Here is a 9,441-nt window from a genome sequence, read left to right on the forward strand (position 1 = left end):
ATAAACTCCTGCAGCCACTTTGGAAATCAGTATTAATGTATAGCAGACAAACGAGACTGGAAGTAGCATATGGCTCATCTGTGTTACTCCTGGGTATGTACCTGACAGATTCTCCATCAACAAGAGACATTTGCACATCCATGTTTACTGCAATACTAACAATAGGCAAGTAATGAAATCAGCCTAGGTGTCTATCAACAGATGAATTGATAAACAAAATGTGGCATATATACAAATGGAGTTTTATTCAGCCATAAAGAATGAAATTATACTGCTTGCTAGAAAATGAATGAGACTGGAGATTATATAAAGTGAAATAAACTAGACTCAGAAAGATAGCCCGCATTTTCTCTCATTTGTGGATCCTAGATTGCGCATAGAAGCACAAACCCATGAATATATATGATGTGAAAGCAATTTTCAGACTAAATAAAGAGGTGGAGAAACGAGAGGACTAAAGATGTGGGAAGAGTCAAGTGAAAGGGTAATTATGGTCAGTATGCATAGCATAATCGAAGTGAATCACATTCATCATCACGTACAATGAAATACAGAAAAGTTCTGTGTATATAACATCATGGTTGTTTATTTGTTGTTTGTTTTACATATATTAATTGTATCTGCACATGAATGGTCATGTGGTGTTCACATGTGACAAATACATCTAGAGTTCATTCGATTTGCTTCTTTCTTTCCACTATCTGTGTCTTGGGTACTGAACTCAGGTCATTAGACTTTACAGCAAGATCAGTTGTCTGCTGAGCCAACTTATGGTCAAAGGTATTCACCTTGAAAAGTGATTATCACCAAGGAGGAAAACAATGAAATCAAGAGGCAAGCATAAAAATGTTTCAGGAATCTATTAGAAATTGTGTTTTTAAAAATGAGACAGCACAGGAAAATACTGATTAGATTGTGGCTATTTTGGAGGACGAAACAATCAAGCAACAAGCCCACATTTTTGAAATAGCAATAGAAAGTAGATATGTTGTTTTACCCCAAGAATATGTAAAAATGTTCAGTTGGAGGAGGTCAATGTGAGACACGATCATTTAAATTTTATAAAATTTGAGTTTTATGCTCATAGGTGAGGTTCTTATATTCTATGTATTAGGGTATACTTGACATCAGCAGCATTTCAACATAAATTTGTGCTTGTAAGGTACAAGAAAATATAAAAAAAACCATCAGATTACTATGGTAGAATCTAAACATTTCAACTTTGAATTGAATAAAAAGAACAATCTAGAGAGGAGAAAGGGAATATGTGATATTGAAGGAGGGAGAAAACAGTGACTCCTAATGTGTGGAAAGGAGAACAGTGCACACCACTGAGGACCTGTTAATACCCGTGCTCTGTTAATTTCCTGTGTTTGAGAATAAAACAAGATGGAGGACTCTGCTACAGGCATCTAGATAGAAAAAGCCAGGAATGTGCCAAGATATTGATAAACACTCTACAGTGCTTGGAAAATACTTGACAACAAATAATTAGATGGTCAAAATATCAACAGTACAGATGGTTAAAAATTGCCAACACATAAAATAACACTGATGAGTTTTGATAAAGCTATATAATAGCTGAAAGCAATGAATTCCATAGATTTAAAAAAGAAAAAAAAAGGATGCAGCTGGACGTATTTTTTCTGTCCCATCTGGTCCCACTTGACTGATTCATGCCCCTCCCTGGCTTACAGGTAATGCTGCGACATATTAACCCACTGGTGGCTGCTGGCCTCTCCCTCAACTCTGTCATCTCTCTCTCTGTATTCAGTTTTGTTTTCCTGTCTGTCTACATTCTGTCCTGCTATAGGCCAAAGCAACGTCACTCATCAACCAGTAAAAAACAACACATATTCACAGTGTGCAGAAGGACACCCCACATTAGAAAAATTAGGAAACGTTTGTATTTTCTTACTGTAGCAGTGGTAGCAAATGCCTTTAATCCCAGCAATTTGGGGAGCCAGAGGTAGGAAGATTTCTTTCAGTTGGAGACCAGATTGGTCTTTAGAAGTAGGGGCAGGACAGCCAGTGCTATACAAAGAGATCCTGTCTCAAAAACAAACAAACAAACATAAAATATAAGGAACCATTGAAGAAAAGAAGTTTAAATAGATTAGGTGAGGTGTTTGGCAAGAGGTTTAGATATAAAGGGAGTCTTGGAAAACTGAAAAGGGGTTTCCCAGAAGATTCTCATGGAAGAATAAATGATGGGGAAATGCTAGAAGTAGACCAGAGTATCAGGAGGAAAATCGGATCAAAGAAAGTTTTTAAACATTCAGTAGATGGAAACAGCTAAGGGATCAAGTATAACCACAGGGGAGGAAACATGCAAGTACAATGGAGTCAAGCAATAAATAAGCAATTTATGAATGCAGCCGTGGACGAGAGGAGGGTCAACCTATACAACTTGTGAAAGACCCTTTCTACGAAGGAAAGAATGACAGTGAAGTCAACCATGACAGAGCATCATGAAGTTAGCTGAGGTGGTTTATGAGTGTGAGAAACTGAGAAATAAACTGTCAGCTGAAAAGAGGAACTAAAGTGATGAAAAGCAAACTAGATTAGGAGAGGATTTTCAGTATTCTTCCTCCAGGAAGAGAGAAGTATCTGACCAGAGAGAGACACAATTTTGTTTCATAGCATAATGATAAAGTTGCCAAAGAATATGTGATATAAAAAAGCATATGCTCTCTCACTGCTTCATCTTCTAGCCTTTAACATCTGTGTATAACATCTGCTATACTATGCATCCTTCTGCTTCTTAAACTCTCATTCATCCCTTATTTTATCTGATTGGTTTTTTCTCTCCAGTTGTAGTGAATATACTACTTGCAGGGAAATAATGGCAATAAGAAGTAAACTCCTTCCAGGAATATAAGTTTAATAAATCATAGTTTATTGCTGACTATCTGGAGGCAGTTTAATGTTCACCTTCCTCATAGATTTTCATTAATACCTCTGTTAAATTTCAATGTAGATGATCATTCCATTCATAGGCAATCCTCATTTTGAAAGAGCCTAAAATTTGATGCTTAGTAGAGTTTAACAACCACTCTTTCTATCTGAAAACACTGTTCAAATATTATTTAAATAATCAGCCAATCTTTCATTTACGGAGCTACAGGACTCTGCTGTAAACACACACATACCATTTGTGGTACCCTTCAGAGGCACTGGACTTGAGTTCTTTTAGAACATAATGTGACTTCACTTCTGCAACACATGATAAAGAAAATTTAAAATAAAAACTATGTTGCTTGTAGGGTGCTTGGCATCACTAAGCCTCATGATTTATTAACTGCCTACACAATCTCTTATCATTATTATTTGTTTGGTGCACGACCACTCCTCCATACTCAGCACTGTATCTGACTTTCGTTGTGATGTCTCTAAGTCCATGCATTTGCCCTCGGTTTCTTTTGTGAATCCTTTTGGAAGATAATCATAGCATTTCAAATTCTGTACCACTAACCACAACACCTACCACAGAATACAAATGTGCATAAGGTGGTGGTTTCATTATCTTAGGGTCAGTAGAATTTCAAGAGCTTTGAAATTACCTCTATCGGTGATGAAGTGTCAGCTTGGTTTTAATAAATCTTTAGCAATAGCCACAAGTTACTTCTAGGACATCTCCCTATTTCCAGAAATGCATCATTCAGCTGCCAAATCTACTATCAGTGTCTCACTAAAGATTTCTCACTATTAAATGCAATGCTGTACTCCTGGTGCATGCAATTGCTTTTTGATAACTTAAAATATGATATACCCAAAGTGCTTTCAGAAGCAGCCTGCATTTATGCTCCTTCCACCAAAGGAGATAAAGAAAATGTGGAAAAAGCAAAAACAGATTCGGAAACACTCAAATGCATCTATCTTAACAACACATATGAGACCCTAGAATTTCAGCACCTGTTCAATTTCCATTATGAATGTGGACACAATTAAAACCCATGCATTTGGCAAGGTGACCTGTTCAGGATGAATTAGAGTTGACGTGTAGTGAATTAAGCCAACTAATAAGTATAATGTAAAATTTCTCAAAATATGTGGCCAAATTTAGATGGTTCCCTTTTAATTTCCAATAAACTTGACCATATGTTACCTTGTAGAAATGCTAAATTACAGAGACTTTTTCTCTTCTCTTTGGTGAAATTCTATTACTATTTAAAGTGATGATACTTGTTTTTTTGTGATGTAACATACACAATTCTTAAATGATAATGTTACATTTAAAAGACAAAATAACTTATTTGTGTATTAGAAAATATTATCTATTGAAAGCGTTGTATGCTCTCCAGTATTCACATCTCATCCCATAACCATCTACTATGGGACCTCTCTCAATTGCGGAAGACTTCATCTCCAGATTTTTGTAACATTATTTTCCCCAAGTGATGTGCTCATCCTGGGGCCCTCCAGCTGTTTTGTTTGTTTATTTGTTCTTATTTTAGATTCAGTGAATGAAGTTTGTTTAAACTTGAGAATCGTCTTAGTAGTTCTGGATAGGAATAGACTCGGCACCTCCAGATCATACTACTCTATAACCTCAGTGACACAAATCCTCACAGAAAAACTGGGTCTCAAAGTTGAATTTTAAAAAGTATATTTGAGCTACAAATCTCCGTGGCCAGTTTAAAACTCCTAAGGCACGTGCGCGCGCGAGCACACACACACACACACACACACACACAAATTCAAAGGGGAGAGAAAGCCCACACATGTAACAGAAATGAGTTTTTCATGTGTGAGAGAGAGGCTTAAGGAAGAAAATAAAATTGGCACCACCAACACACAGTCGGGTTCTGTTTTTCAAGCTTGATGTAATTTAGTTTATCTTCTAATAATGTATTTGTGATTTGTCTCTCTTGGAGTTTCATGTGTGTGCATGGTTATTTCTCTGTGAAGCGTACACATGTAGTTTATAATAAGTAAGCAGGCACATAATACCATGTGTAGACCCATGAATGTCCTTATAGAGGATAGAGGCTTCTTTCTGAAGTTCTTTACCTTATTTTTGAAGATGGTATCTGTCGATTATTTTAGAGAATACCATTGTGGCTAGATAAAGGGATGCTTGGGTGTGTCTTCCCTGCTCCTCTCCCCATAACACACTGATTGCAGACTCCACCTTTTCCATGGTTGTTTGATATCTGGCTCAGGTCCTCAGACTTGCACAACAGGCACTCATGCAAAACCATCTCATCAACCCTGCTTGTATTTTTGTTGCCCTCTTTTTGCTAGAAGGATAAAGTTTATTTTTCCCATAACCTTTATTTCCTACTTTCAAAGGGAAATTATGACATTTCTCTCTTTTTTAACGGAAATTCCTAATATTTTGATACAAATAGTTAAGTACATGCTTTCTCGTTTCATCTAAGTTGAAGATTATGTTTGGCCTCCTCTCACACTATTTAATGTTTTCTATCAGAGTGCTCATTACATATCTTTAAAAATGTTTTGACATTGTGTTAAGTTATTTTCACTTCAAGTGAAAAAATAAGGACTGCATTGATACAATGGTTGCACGAATGTAATGAGAGGAACAGGCCAATTTCTGTTTGGTCCTAAAGACTACTTTGTGAGTTGGGACCCATACCTGACACTGTTAAAGAGGCCAAGAGCTTGAGGCTATGTCGGTCCATTGAGAAAGGCTAGAAGCATCATGCTGCTAATGAATTTCAAATTAAACAACTCCTTATGGCTTACTGCTGTACTCAGAACGGAGCATCTCTCAACCCTCCCCAGAGAAACATTTTCTTGAAGTAGATGACAGTTACCAGAGACCCCCAATGAGCCAACGTGTAAAACATAAGATAATATGGAATATTCAAACCTAATATCCTAACAAAGCCTCCTCTGCATGGCAGAGATCTTCAAAGAAGATGGGGAATAAAGATTTAAAAGGCTGCATTTCTGGATAAAATTTAATAATACTGTTTTCTGGATGAACAGAGAAGATAAACATAAAAACTCAAAGCAATTTTGGCACCAGGTGAAATGCCTGCCTAAGCTCAAACCAGAAAAAAATTCCAGCATGTAGGGAGGAAGCACACAATTTCTATGGCTGCCTGGGAGCTTTTGGCATTGATAGCTTCTGGGAGATGTGGAATTAGTTTTGTTGTTGTTGTTTTGTTTTGCTTTTAAATGGAACAACATGATAGGTTGATCTCACTCTATTGCTGGCCTTATTCCCATGAGTATTTCAGGAACAGAAATTGGACTTTATGGGTTAAAAATAAAAAGTAGAAAGCTTGCAGTTGTGTATGCAGAGATATGTGAGTAGAAAGAGGAAGGGAGAGAGGTGTGGTGTAAATATGATGAAAATGCAAGCATTATTAAAAATATTGCTGGGTCTGTAAAGACAGCACAGCAATTACTGTCATATATGGCTTTTCCAGAAGACTCAAGTTTTGTCCCCTTCACCTACATCAGGGATCTCAAAGACACTTGTGAGAACAGGTTCATGAGATTTGAAGCCTGCTTTTGGTTTCTGTGTGCCTTCATACATGTGTGCATCCCCCACACACCTTGACATGTGATGAAAAATAAAATAAAAACTTCAAAATAAACAATATGAAAAATTTATCCCATGCTAATTTCCACAGTGACTGCAGTGTATGTTTTGATTTTTCTCTCTTTCTTTGTTCTAGCTTACCCTTTCCTCAGAAGCAGTGCCTGAGGGCACATTTAATTATTCAGTTTTGTTTCTTTCCCTAGTGTTTAAAATTTTAGTCCTTAAGCTTTGTTTTGCCGTTTTCTCTTTTGGATATTTTTTTTGCATAAACCAATGATATTATTTCTGCCTATTATTTGATTAAATATTAGACATGTATGTTTTAGGTACTTGTAATACGTCTCAATGGATAAAGATGGTTGTTCAGGAAGCTTGATGACTTGAATTTAAGCTCCAGATCCCACATTAAAGGTGAATGAAGAAAACAGACAACTCAAAGATCAGACATTCACAAATACAGCATTGCAATATACTCCTTCACACTGGGTGAGACTAAAGAAATATATTAAATTAAATATACTTAAAAATCATGCTGAATTTATTATCTTGATATCTATTTATTAGAGATAAATTCAAAAATAACATCTTTATCATTTATAGATATCAAATTTTAAATCAAATGATCTTTAAATATGTTGATTTTTCTCATAGTTTTTTCCATTCTTTCCAGTGTGTTGCTTTATGATCCATTTCCTTGCTATTGTTCAATTTGTGAGTTTCTACCTGTGATCTGGATTGATACTAATATTACAGTGTAATACTTTTGCAAAACCTAACTTCTCAAACTTTCAAAAATTCATATTAGCACATTTGTTTCTGTGATGTGTAATAGCATTTAGTATTGTTTGAACCATATATAACTCATTTTCTATTATTTAGTATTTAATATTTTCTTTTTTCTTAGGTCTGGGGATTCAACTTTAACCTAAACTTGAAAAACAAATAAATTTTATCTAAATAAATTATTCCGTCTGAATATACATTCATACAGAAAAAATAAAATATAACACTTAGGTATGGGGTTAACAAATAGAGATTTTTTTCTACAAGCTTAACTTCTGATATATGAGACAGAATGGGTTGTATACTATAACAAATAAGTAGTAAAGATACTACAAAAATTTTATAATTTAACCACATATATATAAGAATTTATATGGGAAAGCTACAATTTCAATTTATGACAATAATGGAAAATTAAATTAATATTATTATCCTAGTTCTGTCTGTGGAAACAAATGTTTACACCTCATAGTATTATGCCATAACTTTAGATAACTCATAGGCATTGATTTCATGAAAGCACGAGTATCTTGTGGCAAATTTCGACAATGGACTATTCAAAGCTAAAAAGAAATGAGTAATGAGCCATGAGAAGTGGTGGAGAAATGTTGTATGTATAACTGGATAAGTAAAAGCAGTTAATGGAAAAAAAACCAACACTGTCTGATTCTGATTGTACTGCACTGTGGAAAACACAAAACTGTGCATAGAATAGGATGTTTTGTAGATTTCGGGAGTTTGAAGAAGAAAATGATAATAGACATTGCAAAGAATATATTTAGGGCTTAGGAAAGCTTTGGTGTGTTATCGTTAATGATGGATCAACCATTATACATTTGTGGGACTCCATTGCCTATGCAACAAGTGTGAACCCTAATGCGAACTCTGTTACCTGGGAGAAAACGCTATGGCAACATAGTTTCATCACTTGTAACAAATGTACCACTCTAATGGGGATTTTAGTAAAGGGAGGTGATATACATGTGTGGACACAAGAGGTAAGCAGAAACTGTAACTCCCACTAATTTTTCTGTCTGAACTTAATCATTTCATGAGGGGAGTTCATGTCTGCTACTGTAAACTCTGAAAAAGTACAGTGCTGAAGCTGTCTGAGGCCTTAGGGTGGGACTTAATATTGTCCTGTAGGTAATTTGGCATGCTCCAAACTGTCTTAAATGCTACTCTTAGTCTAAACCAGAGAAGCTTCTGTTTTGATTTTATCTTCATTGGGGTTTCTATTGCTCTGATGAAATGCTATGACCTTAAACGAAGTTGGTGTGGAAGGATGTTATCTGACTTGCTCTTCTACATTATAGTCCATCATTGGAGGAAGCCAGGGCAGGAACTTAGATAGGGCAGAAATGGGGAGGTTGGAGATGTTGACGAAGCCCATTTACCCGTTTGCTCTCCCAAGCCTTGTTCAGCCTGCTTTTTTGTAAAACTGACGACCACCAACCCATAGATGGCTTCACCCACAATAGTCTGGACCCTCTTTTTAATTCCTAATTATGACAATAAGTACAATTGTATCTTATGGGGGCATTCTCTCAATTGAGATTCCATCCTTTCAGATGACATTAGTTTATGTTAAGTTGACATAAAACTACCCACATTTGTTTCTTTTTCTGTTGCTGGAATACAACAGTGAACAAAAACAAGTTGTAGTTGTAAAATACCTATTTGCTTTATATTTCCAAACCACAGTCCATCTTAGGAGGCAGAAAGGCAGGAGCAAAAGTAGGAACCTGGAGGAAGGAACTGAAGCAGAGACTAGAAGGACGCTTTCTCACCTCACTCACTGATCAAGGAAATGTCCTTGAGACTTTTTACAGGCTCATCTGATTGGAATAATGTCTCAATTGAGGTTTCTTCTTCACAGATGTCCCTAGTATGCGTTAAGTTGACGAAACACTAACTCAACAATGCCTGGTAGTGAATCCAGAGGCTGATTACTGAGGAGAACCTACTCCTCTAGGTTCAAATAGTAAGTACTGCTTGAGTGTTAAATCCTCGATAGAAATTTTATACTACAAGTCTAGACTCACGGAATATCACAGATGGAGGGATAGAAAGTAAGAGCCAGAAGACATAGAGTGGGGTTATAAAATGTTACACCCTGTGTCTAACATAGTCGTCAC

This window comes from Microtus pennsylvanicus, chromosome 15 (genome assembly GCF_037038515.1).
Source record: "Microtus pennsylvanicus isolate mMicPen1 chromosome 15, mMicPen1.hap1, whole genome shotgun sequence".
In the NCBI taxonomy this organism is placed as follows: Eukaryota; Metazoa; Chordata; class Mammalia; order Rodentia; family Cricetidae; genus Microtus; species Microtus pennsylvanicus.